The sequence below is a fragment of the Macaca mulatta genome, chromosome 16, assembly GCF_049350105.2.
Source record: "Macaca mulatta isolate MMU2019108-1 chromosome 16, T2T-MMU8v2.0, whole genome shotgun sequence".
NCBI lineage: Eukaryota > Metazoa > Chordata > Mammalia > Primates > Cercopithecidae > Macaca > Macaca mulatta.
The window spans coordinates 89343666-89363716 of record NC_133421.1 but is presented as its reverse complement, the minus strand read 5'-3'; the positions used below and the strand labels follow the sequence as shown (position 1 = coordinate 89363716).

At 52.8% G+C, this 20051-nt stretch overlaps 1 protein-coding gene and 1 long non-coding RNA gene across 2 annotated transcripts in view; one reads left to right on the top strand and one right to left on the bottom strand.

Moving 5' to 3' along the window:
• CBX2 (chromobox 2) overlaps window positions 1–20051 on the bottom strand; it is a 192913-nt gene that overhangs the window by 107517 nt on the left and 65345 nt on the right. The window lies entirely within an intron of this gene.
• The window catches only part of LOC144336034 (uncharacterized), a 46853-nt gene continuing 30387 nt past the window's right edge, over window positions 3586–20051 (top strand). Inside the window, exons 1-3 of the long non-coding RNA XR_013407428.1 lie at window positions 3586–3831; window positions 8388–8536; window positions 12652–12803. This is a non-coding gene — a long non-coding RNA (uncharacterized LOC144336034). The remainder of the gene's footprint in view (window positions 3832–8387; window positions 8537–12651; window positions 12804–20051) is intronic.

Here is a 20051-nt window from a genome sequence, read left to right as displayed (position 1 = left end):
CACCTCCCTCTCCGGACAGACATCGGCAAACAGAAGCCCACCAGCTTCCTGCTGCCAGCAGAACTCCTGGGTGTGTCCACGAGTGGATGAGATGAGGCGGCTCCCGGCCCTGCCCTGGAGATGCTGAGTCTCGTTCCCGGCCACCAGGAGTCCCGCTGTCTCTCCTCCGAGCAGCTTGTGGGTGGCCATGGCAGGACTCCCCCAGGGGCTGGTGCACCCCTCTGGGCCCGGATGAGTGGGTGCGGAGTTGCCGCTGGGCTCTGGCCTCTGCCCCTCCCTCCACCCCAAGCAGAGTCACCGGGAAGGGGCTGAAGGAGCTCCTTGTTCATGGAGGGTGACCCGTTTGTCCCTGTTTGCCTGGGACTTTCCTGATTTGAGCACTGAAGGTCCTGCATCCAAGATTGCCCCTTGGTCCTGGGCAAACTGGGATGGTGGCCACCTGGGGGTCACATCAGCATGGTGCAATGGAAGCAATGCCTTGCCAAAATGGCAAGCAATGCCTCAACCTGGGTCAATAACGCCCCCAGCATCTCACCTGTCTGCTTTAACATGTCCACACCCAGTGCCCGTCCTGCTTTCAGCTCCCAGAGCCCCCTGCCTGGGGCGGGGTGGGATTCTGATGGACCTGCCGTGCCTGCTAGCCCCAAGATGGCCCTGCAAGGGAGAAGTGAAGCCACATTCTTACCAGCACAGGCTCTTGGGGCCCTTCCTGTCCCTGAGTCTTAACCAGGACTTTAGAGTTTTGATGACTTATCCCCTGTTAAAGAGTGTGGGTCAGTTCCCACGCTAGAAAAGTCTGGCATTGGCGAGCCAGCAGAGGGGATAACAGAGTGGCAGCAACAGTGACAGAGCTGGAGGTGTCTCTGCAGAGGCTAGGGCAGGGCAGGACGGGGCAGAGAAGAGCTGGTCCCCTTATCCCTGCCCCGGACCTGGATGGGGCCAGCACATCAAAGCCTCCCCAACCTGTAGGGGAAGCGCACTCCCTTTTTGAGCTGTGGGGGTTGGGGTGGGTATGCTGGGGTGAACCCAGCCCTTCTGAGTGAGGGAGAGAAAGTCGGGTGTGCGGCGGGATTACAGAATGTGTGTTGGGCATCTACTATGTGACAGGGGCCATGCAAAGGGTTGTGCAGGTCAACAGGACCGTGAGACCATGAGAGGTCATGGAACTGTAGGCATTGGCAGCCTGGCACATGCAGCACATTGCTGGGCCTGTGCTGGCAGAGGCCGATAGCATGTTCGAGACTCGGAGGCAGGAGGGGCCCTGGCTGCTCAGGGGGCCTGGCAGTGCCGCCCGGGAAGTGGGCTCAAGCTGGTGTGATTCCTAGCAAAGATTCCCAGGCTTTCTCCCACTGCAGGCAGAGTGTATATCCCCTTCCCTGCTGACGCCGGGCTCCAGGGCCTGACTGTCGACCAGCGGGACGGCAGCGGAAGAGACTCACACAGAGCTCACGTGGCTGGCTTGGTTCCTGAGTTCCCAGTGACAGATGCCTGGAGAAAAGCAGGCCTCAGGCGGCCACTGCTCCTTCAGCCTGGGCTTCAGAACGAACACACGAGGAACAGGCCTGGGCCCAGCCTGGTCTGGAGGAAACTCTACTGGAACGCAGCCGCCGCAGAGTGGTGGGCGGAGCCAGAGATCAGACCCGCCTGCAGGCTCGCCAGGGCAGGAATGAAGACCTTCCCCAGGCAGTGACATGGCGGAGTTTTTTACCCAGCGTTACCTCTGCAGTCGCTAATACACTGCATCAAGAGGCCGGGCGGCTTCAGAAGTAGATGTGGCAGCTGAGAGGACTCAGGGGAGGGGGCAAGGGCATGAAGCCTGCAAAGGGGCAGCAGTGAGAGGTGTGGACTGAGTGTGCAGGGTTCAAGGTGGAGGGGGTTCAAGGTGGAGGGGGTTTAAGGTGGAGGGGGCTCAGGGAGGCGGTGGAGAGGGTTCAAGGTGGAGGGTTTCAAGGAGTGGGTGGAGGGGTTCAAGGACATGGAGGAGGGATTCCAGGTCACACGGAGGTGATGGAGGTGGACTGGCACTTGAGCCGGGCTGGGGAAGCTCACGGTGGTTCCAGAGGAGACACCCTACCCCAGGGCACAGACCTCTTCCCTTATTACTGACCTTTCACCTAAGGTTCCTAAATTGCGGATTTAGCTTGTTCCTAAATTGCAGCAGCACCTGGGAAGGAAACTTTCCCTCAGAGGCGTCTGCAGGTGCCCCCAGCTCCTCACCAGAATCCTGAGTGCTCACTGGAGAGGCCAGCTCCCAGGACATGGGCTGAGTCGTTCCAGGCTCCAAGCTTTAACTTGGCCCTGGGTGCCTTGGCCCTGGACTTGCTCTGCATGGTCCCAACCAAGCGGTCCCCAGGGCCCCTGCCTCCTGGATCCCCAAGCTAAGGAGCCGCTGGGCTCAGAGGCAGCCATTGCTAAGAGGAAAGCAGGAAGGACCTGGAACTTCAAAGTGGCCTGTGGAGCCACATGGGGAAGAGAAGCCAGAAGGGATGCACTCGCATCATGGTCCGGGCAAGTATTTGGGGTCAGTGGGCTGGCCGAGGGTGGGAGGCTGCAGGGAGGCCTGCCTGGGGAAATGGCATTGCTCTGTTAGGAGAAGCCTGGGGCTGGGGGAGAAGGGGAAGCAGCCTCTTTTATGAAGGGATCCAACCTGAACATCATTAATTCAACAAAAGCAACAACCAACACGGTGAAAGGGTTCCAAGTAGACACAGCGCACATCCCCATCAACATGTTAATGAGGGCTCATTAACTGCAAGTGAGCCCGGCACAGCCTGGGAGGCGGCAGCCGCAGGGAGGACCTCTCTGGAACCTTCTGTCTGCCCCTGAGGACTTGAACAGGCGCCCAGCTGCTGGGACTCCCCTGCTGCCCAGCCTTCTGCTTAGGAGCCCTGCGGGTCCCCTCCTGTTAGGCCTTATTGTTTCAGTGGGTTGGTTTCTGTGGGTGCTGGGGTCTGCACGGCTATTACGCGGGGGCACCCGTCACCACATAAAATCCGCGGGAACATTTGCTGAAGTGGCAGTAAGGAATCGAGACCCTTGTGAGCTGTTCAGGGCAGCCATTCCTGGGGCACGGCAGGGCCTGTAAGCCATGCCTCTTGCCAAGCCATGTCCCTGGGTGAGGGCAACATCTATTTAGAGGGGAAGAAGAAAGAACGCAGTCTTTCTGCCCTCTCCATTTAGATATTAGCCATAAGATTAACTGCACTCAAAGCACAACTGAACAAGAAACCGATACAGCCGGCACAGGCTGCCGTCTAATGGTTATTATTGCTATTAGCGCCATGAAACCTGTAATTGTCACAGGTGCACTCCAGAGGCTTTCGGGCAGCCTGGAAGGTGCTGGCAACGGCCACTCACAAGTAGGTTGGCAAAGCGGTGCTGCCAGGAGGCCCACAGAGCTGGCTTGGTGCTGGCTTCAGGTGAAGGAGGGAATTTTGCCGACCTCCCTGGGATTGTGCTCTGGCCTTCAAGGCCCCGGGGTGAGAGGAGGAGAGGGGGCAGAGCCCTGCCCCAGCTCTGCCAACCCACAGCAACCCTCCATAGGGAACTGCCCACCGGTGCCTGGCTGGGTGACAGGAGGCATAAGGGCTGGCCCCACGGTGGCAAGGGCGCTGGTGCCATTTGCTCTCAGAGCTTTCTTGTGGCCCAGGCTGAGGCTGGCCTCTTGCTGAGGCCGTGCCTGTTCAGGCTCTCCCCTGCCTCACACGGGTCCCTTCCCTCACTCCACTCCTGGGACCCCTGTCCTTGGAAATCCCACCGAACAAGAATCCCCAGCTTGGGGGCTCCTTCTAGGGCGTCCCACTGAAGACACCCGCAGGTACCGCTCATAAGGTCGGTGATATGGTTTGGATCTGTGTCCCCACCCTAATCTCGTGTTGAATTGTAATCCCCGGTGTTGGAAGAGGGGGCCTGGTGGGAGGTGTCGGGTCATGTGTTGGGGGTATTTTCCCCCTTGCTGTTCGCGTGACAGTGAGTGAGTTCTCACGAGACCTGGTTGTTTAAAAGTGTGTAGCGTGAGGCCGGGCGCGGTGGCTCACGCCTGTAATCCCAGCACTTTGGGAGGCCGAGACTGGCGGATAACAAGGTCAGGAGATCGAGACCATCCTGGCTAACACGGTGAAACCCCGTCTCTACTAAAAAATACAAAAAACTAGCTGGGCAAGGTGGCGGGCGCCTGTAGTCCCAGCTACTTGGGAGGCTGAGGCAGGAGAATGGCGTAAACCCGGGAGGCGGAGCTTGCAGTGAGCTGAGATCCGGCCACTGCACCCCAGCCTGGGCGACAGAGTAAGACTCCGTCTCAAAAAGAAAAAAAAAAAAAAAAACAGTGTGTAGTGTGTCCTCTCCCCTTGCTTCCTCCTGCTCCAGCCATGTTGACGTGCCCTCTTTTGCTTTGCCTTCTGTCACGGTTGTAAGTTTCCTGAGGCCTCCCCAGCCGTGCTTCCTATACAACCTGCAGAACTGTGAGTCAATGAAACCCCTTTTCTTTATAAATTACCCAGTCTCAGGTATTTGTGTATAGCAGTGTGAGAGTGGACTGATACGGTCAGTCCTTGTAGGCATTTTCAAGTGGCAGCTCTCAGCTCCTCTTTCAGGTAGCAGGGCAGATGCTTTCTTAGGGAGAAGGATGATAACAGGAATCACACAGATAAGGGGTGGTGAGGCGCCATGGTGACGCCCCTGGACAGCTGCCCTTCATGGGTGCTGTCATCCTGCGCTGGGTTTGCGTCTGCCCCCTCCCTCCGAGGACCCAGTGTGGCAGAAGTTTGGTTTCTTTTTCCACCTGAGTGCAGTTTATTTTCATAATAATAAAAAGATCGAAGTCAATATAATTTTAATAGGCTCTACCAGGAAGATGTATTTAAATTGGTGATACAGATGGACTTCTTTTATGAGGCAAAATTCACATCATGTAACATGTAACCATTTTAAAGGGAACAATTCCGTGGCTTTCTGTACATTCACGATGTCATTAACCATCACCTCTATCTAGTTCCAAAACTTATCACCCCGAATGGAAACCCCATCATTATTAAGCAGTCACTCCCCCTCCCCTCTCTCTCCATCCCCCGGCAGCCACCCATCTCCTTTCTGTCTGTGGACTTGCCTATCTGGACATTTCATCCAGTGGAATCATGCGACGTGTGGCCTTTTGGGTCTGCTGCATTCTTTCACTTAGTGTGATAGTTTCAGGTTCGCCCACATTGTAGCATGCATCAGTGCTTCATTCCGCTCCATGGCTGAATGAGACTCATTTGTACGGATGGACCTCATTGTGTTTATCCATTTATTTGGTGATAGACACCCAGGTTGCTGCCACTGTTTGGCTATTGTGACTAATGCTGCTATGAGCATTTGTGCACAGATGATGTGTGCATGCCAGTTCAATTCTTTTTTTTTTTTTTTTGAGATGGAGTCTCCTTCTGTTGCCCAGGTTGGGGTACAGTGGTGCCATCTTGGCTCACTGCAACCTCCGCCTCTCGGGTTCAAGTGATTCTCCTGCCTCAGCCCCCCAGGTAGCTGGAATTACAGGCACACACCATCACTGCTGGCTAATTTTTGTATTTTGAGTAGAGACAGGGTTTTACCATGTTGGCCAGGCTGGTCTCAAACTCCTGACCTCAGGTGATCCACCCACCTCATCCTCCCAAAGTACTGGGGTTATAGGTGTGAGCCACCGCGCCCAGCCTCAATTCTTTTAGGTACATAATAGGAGTGGCATTGATGGGTCATATGATAACTCTATGTTTAGTTTTATGAGGATCTGCAAGACTGCTTTCCAAAGTAGCTGCAATGTTTTACACCCCGCCAGCAGTGACGAGGGTTCTGATTTCTCCGTCTCCTCTGCAGCAGTTGTTATTTTCTAGTTTTTAATCATAGCCATGCTAGTGGGTATGCAGTGGTGCCTCATTGTGGCTTTGCTCTGCATTCTCCTGATGACTGAGGGCTCTGAGCACCTCCGTGTGCCCTCTGGGAGCTGTTGGGTTTGCTCCACTGTTTCTTTTTTCTCAGTGGCCTCTGCTTGCTCCTAACCCCAAGGACTTTGCTTTGACTCCCCTGGACCCTTAGGTGCCCACCACTGCCTGACGTCCTCAACCCTGACTGATTTAGTCGCATTTTCAGGAGGTGGTGCCTTCTTGTACCATCTACCCCTGGGGTTGGCTTGCTCAGGGTCTGATGTCCACTCTGATTCCCAGCTTGTCCCATCGGCAGCCTGCAGTGTGTGCTTGGATAGGGTTTCCCCAGAAGACCTGAGATAAAGGTTGGGTGCAAGTAGTTTGTTGGGGGATGCAAAACCTGTTACTGGCAGGGGGAGGGGCATGGGACAGGGTGGGGAGGCAGCCCATCCAGGAGGATTATCTGGCCACCTGCTGGAGTGTGGCTCATGTCTTGGGGTTATTCCACCAGGAGGCAAAGGAGCTGGTTGTTCCCACACCAGCCCTACCAGCCTCTGAGGGCTGCTCCCTTGGTGTGTGAACACCCTGGTACTTCCAGCCTGCTGCCTGGGATGTGAGGTGGGGAGGATGGGGACCAAAGTGGCTCTAAAAGCCAGAGAAAGCCCTCAGACAAAGAAGCACAGGTGCTGGCATTCAGAAGACATCGTAAGAGCGAGGGGACGGGACAGGCAAGCACAGCATCTGCTGCTCAGGGAAGCAGTTGCCAAAGACAGTGATGTGGGTGGAGCCACAGAAGGGACATGTTCTCGCCCCTATGCCATGAGCTTGAGGACGTGAATCCAGTGTGAGTCACTGCTGCCTCAGCCCTGCCCACTTGTGTCCAGGGGACCTTCTGCCTGAGCCCTGTCCAGGCCATGAGCCCAGAAGAGTCAGGTTTGGCTTGTACTAGTGTCTCAAATTCCTTTTGCAGCCCTAAGTCTCATGGGGTGAGATGTCATCGCTGGGTCAAAGCTGACCCAAGAGGCATTGGCCACATCTCTGTGGCCAAGCTCGTGGATGAGGGAGCCACACTGTCTGCTGTGGAATCCTCCTGCCAGGAGGCTGGGCCCATCCTTTGACTTTTGTGCAGCCTGGGGATCCCAGGGGGAAATGTCTCCCTAGTGGGGTTCAGATGTTGACATATTGATGAGCTGAACTTGGAGGGGGCTGGAAGACAGCTTGCAAGAAGGGCAGTGGGACCGCTGAAATAACATTCTCAGTGAGTGGGGGACATGGGATGCTGGTTAGAGCCACAACAGTGCTTGAGTGTGGCTGGATCAGTGCTTCTGGTTTCTCCGTGAGATTCCACTTGAACCCACATGGCCAAGCCCCATCCTGGGGTGCCCTGGGCTCCAAGGTGACAATTGAGTAAAACCAAAAATTCTGCATCACTAGAGGCCCATGCTCCACTGCTGGGGACTCTTGGAAAGTGTGGTGTACAAGGGACAGGGAGGCAGACACCTGCCCTTCCCCCATAGAAGCCAGAGGGGCCCTGCTGCATGCCCCTTGTCAGGGACCCTCCTCTTATACCTGGGAGGATTAGGTACGGCCAAGGTCACCGCTAGAGCCTCTTGGAGTCACCTGGTTGCTGTCCCTCTCCGAATCTGTTCCCCCAGCTTTCTCCTTGATTTTTAGGAGCTTCCCACTATTCTTCTGATGAAACCACCTTTTATTTTTGGGTTCAGGTTCTCCCTCAGTCACTTGAATGACGTTGGGTGGATGGCATGGTCTCTCTTCTTCAGTTTTGCTAACTTGCGTCTGGGTGGGGGTTTCTTTTGGTTTGCCCTTCTTGGGGCTTGTTTGGTTTCTTGAAAACATAGCTTGATGCCTTTCATAAATTACAGGAAATTCTCAGTGGTTGCTTCTTCAGTTTTGCTCTTGCCCATGGGCTCTCTCCCTCCTGGAATTCTGCTTCATGCCAGCCCTTCTCACTGTGTCTGTGGGTCTCCTGTTCTGCTTCTGTTTTGTTGTTTTTTTTCCTTCTCTTCTGCCTTTGGATTCTCCAGGTTTCACTCTGCATATTTTCTGTGGACCTACTTTCCTGTTTACTAATTCTCTCTTCAGTTATGTCTAATCACTTTAAAACTTATCCACAGAGTCCTCTATTTCAGTCAGTACATTTTTCAGTTCTGAAATGTTTATTTATATGTTCTTTTTCAAGTATATGCAGTTTTAAAGTAATTCCAAGTTTTTGACTAATTTTTTTTCTCCTTGAGCACATTGTTTTAACACCTGTATGGGTGATTTCCAACATCTGTAGCTCCTGCAGGTCTGCTGATGCTGCTGACAGATTAGGCACCAGCCATTCTATCTGTTTTCTTCCCCAACCCATTCCCAACAACCACAATCACTCCCTGTGCTTCCTCTAGAAACATTTTCCAACTTCTATCTGTAGAACAGTGGAGAAGTCCCAGTTACAGATGCCACTCATCCCTCCCTGTGTGTTTTTCCCAGGACTGCGAGCAGGGCCCACTACCACTTGGCTGCAGTAGAGTCTGGTTTGACTGTGAGCTCCAGGAGGGATCCAAGGTGTGGATTGGGGGAGGACTGGAATCAGGCCCAGACAGCCCCATGGCTCCTCTGTCTCTTGGCCTCACTGCAAGGTTGGTCTTTTGGTAGCACCCCAGGAATACCTGGGAGCTGGGATGTTTTGGGAGCAAGGTGAAGCCTAATTTCTTTTCCACCTTCCCATCCTTCTCAGATCCTTTCTGTCCTAACCTCTCCTCTTAGGGGGACTGAGTGGAAATACCAGCCACCCAGTGTGCTGGGCCAGAGCTACACAGCACCCTGGGTTTTTCTCTTCCAACCCCATGCCATCCCACCTACAGGTCCTGTTTGCTTTTCCTCTCAAACATTTCCAGAGCCCAAGCCCTTCTTACTATTTCCCTGCAGCAGTTGTGGTCTGCATCCCCCCATCCTTTCCACCTGGCGTTGGGTAAAGGGTGAAACCTCCTAAGTGCTGGTCCCACCCCACAGCTTAGCCCCCAAACAGCAGAGGCAGTGGCTGGGCTGCAGCTGCTCCAACCCTGATCCTCCTTCAGCACAGCCTGCTCCTGAGCCAGGTGTGGGTGTCTGGCTCTGTGACAGAGGGCCTGGCTTCTGCAGGATGCCCACACTACCACGTTCACAGGCAGCAAGGACTGCCATGGGCCCAGCCCATCCTTGTGGGCTCCAGCCTGTGCCTGGGTTCCTCACTATCACCCACCTGCCACACTCCACCTGACATCACTGTCCCTTTCCCACGGTCTCCCTTGTGGACTTCAAGCTCCTCACAGAGATGGCTTAACCAGCTCTTCAATTGTGGTGCGACATCAAATCTCTGTCAAAAACTCCCTTCATATGTGTGCCTGTGTATGGTACATGTATGCATGCATATGCATGTGTATGAATATATATGCAATTGTATCTACATGTAATATGTATGCATGTGTATGTGTTTGTACCTATACATGCATTTGTCAATGTGTATATGCATGTGTACATGTATATGTGCATGCATATGTGTGTATATGTAAAAGTGCATATATCTGTGTAGAAATATGCATGTGTATTCATTCATGTTTGTATATACACATATGCACATATGTACATTTATGTATATGTGTCCATCTATGTGTGTGCCTGTGTACATGCATATGCATGCATCTATCAATGTGTATATGTGTTTATATGCATGTGTGTATATGTGCAAGTACATACATGTGTGAGTACATACTTGTAGATATATGTGTATCTGTATATGTGCCGTACACCTATGTATGTATCTGCATGTGTATAGGTACATGTGCATTTGTGTGTGTCTGTGTGTCTATGTGTGCATCTAGGCATGCACTGTGTGTAGGTGTATGTATGCATCCATGTGTGTCTGCATTTGCATATGCACGTGGGCATCTAGGCCTGTGTATACATGTGTGCAGGTGTCCATGCACTCTCCTGGGGTAGGCCTGTGTATGCGTGTGTGCAGGTGTCCTGGGGGCTCTGCTTTGCTCATGAATGCTGGTGGCTATGCCTGCCTGTCATTTAGGTCTCAACTCCAGTGTCCTCTGCTTAGGCCTCATGACAACATAAAGATGCCCAGCAGCCCCGTGCCGGCCAGTCACTCCCATCAGAAGTGACTTCTCTTCTCTGCAGAGCCCACACAGGCACTACAATGACATCATTACTTGTTTTGTTTGTGTGCTCTGCGTGTCTTCCACGGGGGCCCCACGACCCAGCAGGGCCTGGTGCTGGGAGGGGCCTCAGGCTGGCCCAGTGGGCATCTCCACTTGCCAGGGGAGATGTGTGGAGCCTTTGAGTGGTGGAGCAGTGGCTCTGGGGGCTGACCCGCCTCTGACTTGAGTCCATAGTCCCCAGACCTGTGCGGTGTCAGCCTGTTTGTGCTCCTCCGTGACTCAGGGCCCTGCCTCTCCCCTCCATGGAGGATGCACGCGGCCTGTCAGCATCCTCTGAAATGGCTCTCCGGATGCCACTGAGACAGAAGCAATTTCCAGGCCCCTAGTGAGGCTAGCACAGCTGTCTCGCCCAGGAAGCATGGCCATTTGTGTCTGCTTCATTCCCGAGGGGCCTCACATTGGGAACATGGCTCTGAGCCTGGCTGGAGGAGGGAGCTACGGGTGTGGGCTGGGCTACTGTCCCCCACCAACCCCCCTGCAGCCCCCATGGACACCCTGCTCTGCTCCTTCCTGGTGGGCTGAGAAGGCAGGCAAACACCGTGGGGGCAGCTGGAGCCTGCAGTTGGAGAGTTGGAGAGAGAAATACCTTTTCTTCCCTCCCTTCCCTGCCAGGAGGACCTCCTGGAGCCAGCTGCTCCGACTCCTGAAATAAATTAGCATTCAGAGGGTCTGGCAGCTGAGATGTTGCTCTTCTGCACAGAGAAGGAATACAGAAGCACCCGTGGAAGATTACTTTGTAGAAAAGCATGAAAGCTCTGGGAAAGGGCCTTGACTCTCCCGCTGCTAATAAATTTCAGCCGGTGCAGCAAGATACTAATGGGATGAGTGTGTGTGCGCGTGCACACGTGCGTCTTCTGGCGTTTCAGGGACTGAAGTGGCTCCTGCGGGGCTGGGGTGGGTGTGAGTCTTTGGCAGGCCGGGTGCCGAGCAGCTGGGGCCAGGCACGTGCCTGGCTGGGCTGCCCTGGATGACTCCTCTGCTGCCCGGTCCTCTCTGGGTTCACAGCTCCAGTTTTAGTCTTCATCACCATTGATTTGTGTCTCAGGAACCTCCCAGGGATTTTCAGCTTGCAGAGATGGCTGGCGGTGGCAGGCGCCAACTGCCACCTTCACCCTGAAGGTGAAGGAAGCTGCTTGGTTTTGAGGCTGTGTTGAACCTGATTGCCGCTGAGAGTGGCCTTTCCTCCCCGCATGAAGAGACTGAGATTCCCTAAGTGCATCTGGAAGGGACAGCTGCCTCCTTATCCTTCAAATGCACCCCAGTCAGGAGGAGCCTGCTTTCCCTGGGGCTCCTGCTGGGCAGCACCTGTAACAAGGGACTTTGCCACCAACCCTGCCTCCCACTTGGTGACCTAACCCCATTGATTTCTCCCAATCTGCATCTGATGAGATGTGCACAGCGGTCAATACTCCAGCAGTCCTGCCAGTGAATGCAGAGGGAAGTGGGAGGATGGAGCCTGAACCCCCTGCCAGGATGACCAGCACATGGGCAGGCCTTGCCAGCTCATAGGAAAACTCACCCCTGTGGCTGGAGGCAGGACCCCAAACTCAGGACGGTGATGAGCCAGGGGCAGCCACAGCACAGGCTGTAGGAACCCAGTGGACCTGGCTGGATGTGGTCAATAATTCATATGGGCAGAGAAGTCACCTGCAGTCCCCAGAGCTTCTCCCCAGGAGCCCACTGGCCACTGTGACCCAAGTTTCTCTGGTCACCCTGAGTGTAGTGGTCCTGAGGATGGGGACAATGTTTGAATTCCCTCCTGGGGACCCACCAGATGAGCAAGTGGCTGCCACCGTCTTCCTCTGAGGGCACAAGCTGGCCCCATCTCACCTCTTGTCCAGGGTCTCTGGCAGCTGCCTGCTGGAAGGCTCCCGGCCATCTGGCTTCCACCTTCAGTCCCCTGGTGCCCTGGACCCTCCTCACCACTCAGCCTTGCTGCTGCACTGAGTCACGCAGTTTGTAGCCTCAGTGCCTCCACCTTAGTCCTGGGCAGCCAATAAATGTTTGTTGAATAACTGAGTGAATTTCTGGATGGCAGGGCCCCTACATGGCTTCCCCGGCCCCATGTGCATCTTGTCACTGTTTGATCTTCACACCAGGCAGTGTTGGCCCAGGACCTCTGTGTGGGACACCGGCCTGGTTCTTTCCTCCGTTTGAAATCCTGCACATCCCTCAGAACCCTATTCAAATGTCACCTCCTCCAGGAAGCCTTCTGTGTGCTTCTAACTAAAAGTGATCCTTCCCTCCCTGGGCTCCTGGAACTTGGTGCTGTTTTGTAGCCTTTCCAGTGGCCAGAAGCTTTTCCCTGGAGCCTGGGCCTGTCCATTGATTTCTGCATTGTCACCCTGCCTGGAGGGCAGGTCACAAGTATTCACTGCAACAATTAAAGGAAAGCATAAGTGGGGTGATCTTGTGCTCCCTGATGGTTAAGGAGGACCCAGCTCCATCTCAGCCTCCCAGGGACCCGCCAGCAGCCTGGGGTCCTGAGAAGCGCACATGCATCCAACCAGGCAGTGTGTCCTCAGCTTCCCCATTTCCCTCCTTAGGTCCATCCAGCTGGGATTCTGAGACCTGATCCACCCCTATCCCGCAAGGTCCGTCAAGAATGAGGACCAGCTTTCCTGGGGTCCCCTCCAGCTGGAAAGAAGCCGTCTCCAATATGCTGTCTGCCTGGAAAGTGCCCCCGTGCTGAGCCCAGGTAAGCCAGGGCACCGTCATCCCGCACATCTGGAGACGAACTTCCTGAGGTGTGGGGGCCTGGGCTGAAGGAGGACCAGTGGCCTGTGGGCTGGCCAGATGATGGCATGCCCTCAAAATGGCAGCAGCTGGCTCAGTGACAGAGCAGGAACAAGAGCAGCTTGGTAGGGGGAAGGGAGAATCTGTCTTGGGGCATTTGCCAAGTCAGCAGAAAGAGTGTTTGGGATCAGAGGGGAGGAGGTGGAGGGGAGTGAGTCCCCAGGCCGGCGTGTGTGCATTGGACAGCACAGCTGCAGTTGGCTGGAGCTCGCTGCTGCTCCTCTCACTCAGGTGCCCCTCCCTGCTCAGGTGCCCCTCCCTGCTCAGGTGCTCCTCCCTGCTCAGGTACTCCTCCCACTCAGGTGCTCCTCCCTGCTCAAATGCTCCTCCCTGCTCAAATGCTCCTTCCTGCTCAAATGCTCCTTCCTGCTTAGGTGCTTTTCCCAATCAGGCTGATCCACCCTCTCAGGTGTTCCCGCTGCTTAGATGTTCCTCCCTGCTCAGGTGCTCCTTCTCAGGCAGCAGAGAATTCAGACATTACAGTTGTCCCTCTCTAAGCATGACAGCTGCTGCCTTTTCTTTCTTGCTAAGTAGAAATAATGGGCAGTTGTCCCTTGTGGCCTCATCAAGGGGTCTCTTTTTGAGAGAAAGATGGATTTTGAAATTCCCTCAATTTCTGTCCCAGGTGGCAGGTGACCATTTACAATAACGCTGCTGTGTTGGTGTTTGGAAGCTAAGTCTCAAATCTGACCTGATCTCTCTGTCTCCTTTCCTTCGGGTACCCACTGCTGGTCTGTGCCTGCTGCATGCCTTTCAGAAGCAGGGGCACTGGCAGGACCGTAGGGGCCATCTCTCCATGGTCTCCCGGCCTCCAGCCTTGTTCCCTACATCATGCCCCGCACTGCACTAGGCAGGTGTGTTTAGCATGGGAACCTGCTCGTGCCTCTCCCCCGTTATAACCAGCCACCAGTGCTCCTGGTTGCCCAGGACTGTCTCTATGCTGCCAGGCACAGCTGGCAGGTTCCAGGTCTGTGGGCCAGGTCTGATTCTTCAACGCCCCTGAGCACTGGCCCTGAGTGTGTCTCCTCCAGCCTCTGTGCCTTTGCTCATGCTGTGCCCTCTGCCTGGACTGCCCTCTCTTCTTCTCTGCCCCTTGCTCATGGTGCATATCTTTCAAGACCAAGCTGAGGACTCACCTCACCCAAGAAGCATTTCCTGAGCTTCTGGTTGGGCCAAGTGTCCGGGGGCCTCGTCTTCCCACCCATGGCCCATCTGTCTTCATTTATCTCGTCAGCATCCTGAGGCCAAAGGCTGTGTTTTATTCCTGTCTGTACCACGAGCTCCTGGCACATATCTGCTCTCCACAGAAGCTTGCCGCACTGACCCAGGGAGGCTGAGCGGAGCCGTTGTCCAGCAGCGAGAGCGTGTGGCTGTGTCCCATGTTAGTGTCGGCTGTGAGGAGCAGGCATGGGAATGGCCCACACCATGAGGCCTCCCTCTGAAACAGATGCCTTGACCCAGTTCACCAGGCCAGAGGTCACCCTGGGGCTTGGGCAGGAGGTGTATCAGTCAGTCCTGTTAACTGCTGTGACAAGCAGTCCTCACCCCCTGCAGTGTAGCACACCACACGCACGCTTGTTCTCTTCTCACAGTGTCCTTCACAAGAGAGGCTCAGCTGCGCCTCCTCCTGTGACAGTGTCCTCTCCAAGACGGGGATGTGGCCCCTCATCCTGGAAGAGACACCACACCTTTTCAATTCCACTCGTTTGGCTAGAACCAGACACGTAGCTCCGTCCCCATGCAGTGGGGGTGGAGTCTGATATGGTGTGGCTGTGTCCCCGCCCAAATCTCATCTTGAATTGTAGCTCCCATAATTCCCATGTGTTGTGGGAGGAGCCCAGTGGGAGATAATTGAACCATGGGGGCGGTTTCCCCCATGCTGTTCTCATGGTAGAGAATAAGTCTTGCGAGATCCAATGGTTTTATGAGGAGAAACCCCTTTTTCTTGGCTCTTATTCTCTTTCTGTCTCTTTTCTTTTTTTTTTTTGTTGAGATGGAGTTTTGCTCTCATTGCCCAGGCTGGAGTGCAGTGGCGTGATCTCACTGCAACCTCTGCCTCCCTGGTTCAAGTGATTCTCTTGCCTCAGCCTCCTGAGTAGCTGAGATTACAGGCGTCCGCCACCGTGCCCGGCTAATTTTTCGTATTTTTAGTAGAGACAGGGTTTCACCATGCTTGCCAGGCTGGTCTCGAACTCCCAACATCAGGTGATTTACCTGTCTCAGCCTTCCAAAGTGCTGGGATTACAGGCGTGAGCCACCACACTCAGCCTCATTCTCTCTTTTCTGCCACCATGTCAAGCGTGTCTGTCACCCTCCACCAGGATCGTGATGCCTCCACAGCTACGTGGAACGTTGAGTCCATTAAACTTATTTTTCTTGATAAAGCACCCAGCCTCGGCTATGTCTTTATCAGCAGCATGAAAACGGACGAACATGGGCGAGGAGTGCAGTTCCCCCTGGTTACCCACCTTGGGGGCCAGGGAGCCCCATGTCTTTTGGGGCCAGCTTGTTGTCCCTGCCACAGGGCTTTGGGACCAGCTATGTGGCCTTGGGCACATTACCTGGTAGCTCTGTGCCCCGAATTTCCTGACTTTAAATGGACACGATCCACCTCCTGTGGAGAGTAACGCGATCTCATCAGTAAACAGCCTCTCGCGGCCAGGCACCTGTTACCTATTCAGCCTTTGATAGTTACTCTGAGTCTGCAGTGATGAGCGCTCCTGGGGATGTAATTTGGATAAAGCAGCAGCAATGGCCCCCTGAACTGCTGACCCTCCAGTCCCTCGTCCTGGGGAGAGCTTCTTTTTACTGCCATTTATTTTTTCTTTTTCTTTTTTGTTGAGATGGAGTCTCGCTTTGTCGCCCAGGCTGGAGTGCCGTGACATGATCTCAGCTCACTGCAACCTCCGCCTCCCGGATTCAAGCGATTCTCCTGCCTCAGCCTCCTGAGTAGCTGGGATTAAAGGCATGTACCACCACACCTGGCTGATTTTTATTTTATTTTATTTTTATTATTTTTTTTAGTAGAGACGGGGTTTTACCATGTTGGCCAGGCTGATCTCGAACTCCTGACCTCAGGTGATCTACCCGTCTTGGCCTTCCAAAGTGCTGGGATTATAGGCATGAGCCACCATGCCTGGCCCTTTTCCTACCACTTCTGAAGTCTGGGGCTGGCAGCCAGAGCCTTCACGTGAGCTACTGTTGGCCTTGTGCACACACTTGGCGTCGATCCTGTGGGGCTGTGGAGCAGCCGCTTTTTATGCCCTTGCAACTGTGCAGAGTCCTCAAATAACACATCCCAAAGCCTGTCAGAGCCAGAGGCACAAGGCCTTACTTATACTTGGGCAAAGAGAGGCCAGGGGTCTTGCCCAAGTCACTGGCAAAGCCGCAGCTCGGACCCCAGCGTCGGTTTCCAGGCCCCTCCTAGGTTTCCTGCAGCTCAGACCCCAACGTCGGTTTCCAGGCCCCTCCTCTCTGCTCCACTTCACTCCAGGCCCCTCCCAGGTAAGGAGGCTTCGTGCAGCTCAGGCCCCATCTCGGTGAGATGATAAAAGTTTGTGTAGAATGTGTCCCGTGTGCTCTTCTGGCAAATGCTATTGGAAAATGACAAGTAAGAGAGATAAAAGGAGGATATAAAAGGGACATAAAAATTCTGATAGTCTCGAGAGCTCAGGGCAAATCTTGCTGCTTCTTGCCGATTGAAAGAGTGAAGCAGAGATCTGGTGGGTGGGTGGGGGACTTGCACAGGGCCCCGTCTAACCTGATGTTTGTTCACCTGAAGACTCAGATATCTGAATCGGAATGCCGGATCAAGGAGTGTCAGGATTTCCCAGCCACAAGATGGAAGAAACCCCAGTGTCCATAGACAGATGGGTGGTTAAACAAAATGTGATCCTTCCAGAAAATAATAGAATTCAGCCTTAAAAATGGAAGGAAATTCTGACACATGCTCTAACGTGGATGAGCCCTGCGGACATTATGCTGAGTGAAATAAGCCAGTCGCGAAAGGACAAATCCTACGTGATTCTACTTATAGAAGGTCCCTCCTTGCAGACAGGGGAGAACGGTGGTCTCCAGGGACTGGGGGGAGGAGGGAGTGAGAGGTGTCGTCTAATGGGGACAGAGTTTTAGTTTGGGAAGATGGAAGAGTTCTATGGACAGGTGGTGGCTACACCACAATGGCCAGGTAATGCCACTGAACCATGCACTAACAAATGGAGAGAATTGGCCAGGCACAGTGCCTCACACCTATAATCCCAGCACTTTGGGAGGCCAAGGCGAGTGGATCACCTGAGGTCAGGAGTTCGAGACCAGGCTGGCCAACAGGGTGAAACCCTGTCTCTACTAAAAATATAAAAATTAGCCATGCATGGTGGCACGCGCCTGTAGTCCCAGCTACTCCAGAAGTTGAGGCAGGAGAATTGCTTGAACCCGGAAGGCAGAGGCTGCAGTGAGCTGAGATCGTGCCACTGAACTCTAGCCTGGGCAACAGAGCAAGGCTCCGTCTCAAAAAAAAAAAAAAAAAAAAAAAGGTGAGAATGATAAATTTAACATTGTGTGTATTTTACCACACTTAAAAAAAAAAAGCAAGCCGGGCGCAGTGGCTCAAGCCTGTAATCCCAGCACTTTGGGAGGCTGAGACGGGTGGATCACGAGGTCAGGAGATCGAGACCATCCTGGCTAACACGGTGAAACCCTGTCTCTAATAAAAAATACAAAAAAATAGCTGGGCGAGGTGGCGGGTGCCTGTAGTCCCAGCTACTTGGGAGGCTGAGGCAGGAGAATGGCGTGAACCCAGGAGGCGGAGCTTGCAGTGAGCTGAGATCCGGCCACTGCACTCCAGCCTGGGCGACAGAGCGAGACTCCGTCTCCAAAAATAAAAAATTAAAAAAAAAAAAAAAAAAAAAGCAGAGTATTCCCAGCCGTTCTGAGCCTTTCCCACCCCAGCAGAGGTGTTTCTAGTAGTGCAGGAACCCCAAAGACAAACACAGGCTTTTTGGGGCTGGTGAGGCCTGCTCGTCGGGACCTGCCTTCCTTGGTAGTCAGCGTCTTTCCCTCCGTCCCAGTCTTTTCTGGATTTCAAGTTTCACACCTCGGTTCTCTGCCAAGCTTTATACTCAACATGAAGATTGGGCTTCAAGGGAATTTTGTATTGTTCTATGTAAATTCAGACTTACAAAAGATCCTTGGGGGAATGATTAGCCAATATTATGACAACACCCCACCCCTTCCCCACCCCTGCCCCAAGATTTACTACATTATTAACTTCTAGTAGGATAACTTTCAATGCAATTTAATATGAACTGTGTCCATGCACAGCAACTCAACTTTCCTTGTTGGCTGAGGGTTAGGGGGGTTGGGGGGCAAATAAATCCTTGATTGACAGCAAGTTACACACAAGTAGTATTCTGTTTGCAGATAAAACTAGAACTGTGTCAATATTTTGGGAAGTCTGGGCAAAGTGGCAAAGAATGAGGAATAGGTGCGTGGGGCACAAGGTGTCTGCAGAATCTTCTCTGGGGGAAACACCCCGTGATGTTTGCATCTCAGAAGTCCTTGGCAAGGTCAGACCCCCTACAAAGGACTTGGGAGGAGAGCAGCCTCAGCCCAGGATGACTTCATTGTGGAGACAGAAACGAATTCTTCTCTAAGTGGGAAGAAGCTCTTTAGCTGCGTTAAGAGTCTGAAATCTGATGAAAAGGTGAATAGATTCATTCTTCCTGGCATCAGTCACCTGGGACTTCATCAGACTCAAACTGATTAAGGAAATTCACATTGAAAGCATCGTTTATAATGGACCCAAATCATAGAAAACATTTGGCTTGGAGGAAGGTAGAAATAGCATTTCTACCTAAGCCATAATCTTTCACCATCTCCCCTTCCTCCTTTGCAGTGTTGACAGCCATGTCTCTTCCCCAAGACTAATCATTAGACTAATTAGTGGCTAATCAATGTTTAATTAAAACCTAGCCATTAATTATGGGAAGTGCCAGGGCAACCAGGGAATAAAACATGGTTGCAGGAGTAATCAGATTTCCTTAAATTTGGCTGATGACTTAAACAGGGATGTTTCCTTCCTGTGTTTGTCATTCCTTGTTTTCACTTTGGTGTGGGAGGGTCTGGAGGTCTGGAGAGGGGAGAAGAGAGACAGTGAACAGCCGGCTGGATTGCTCTGAGATTTCAGCTTCAGGTCTGTTACCTGATTTTCTCAGCCACTCCACAGACACCTTCCCCATAGTTCTGTCATTGTTCTTCCCATGCTCCAAATTTAATCTATTTTTCCTCTACAAATTCTTTATTGAGTTTCTACATAATTGCATTTAGATTAGCACCCAGACTTGTTACCATGAACTGCAAGGTTCTGGATTGATGGTTCTTAACCCTGACTGCATGTTAGAATTGCCAACAGACAGCAAAAAGATTCTAATACAAGGACAGACAAATAGACTAATGAAGACAGCAGAGAGCCCAGGCACGGAACCAGCACATGAGGGTGTATATGACTGGCACATGACAAAGGTGGCCCTGTTAAGGAGGGCATGGCAGATCTTTGCAACCTATGGATCCACCACCAAATGGCCACTTTAGAATAAACAGGAAACTTGATCCCTACTTCACACTGTACCAAAAAAAAAATCTGTCTTCTAGAAGATGACACAGAAGATGTAGAACATCTTCATGATTCAAATAATATTAACGACATGGGGAAATATTAACAAATCAGATTATATTAAGAATAAGAGAAATGGGCACAATGAAAGGGTACAATTAAGAGAGTGAATAGGCAAGGACCAAGTGGAAGAAGATATTTGCAATATATGTCACCAAAAAAGGGCTCACAGAAAAATGGGAAAAAGACTTGAACAAGCACTTCACCAAGTGCTTTACTAGTCATCAGACAGAAACAGATACTGCTGCCTAGGCACTGGAATGACTGCAGTGAATAGGTTGCCAGTCCTAAGGGTTTGTAAAAATATGGAATGATTGGGGCATCCCTATATTGCTGGTAGGAAAGTAAATGGGAACAATCACTTTGGAAAACTGTTTGGCAGAATCTACTAAAGCTGAACATACACCTGCCCCAGAACCCAGCTACTTTATCCCTAGATAGTGCCCACTGGAAACGCATGCCCAGGGGCACTGAAATGTG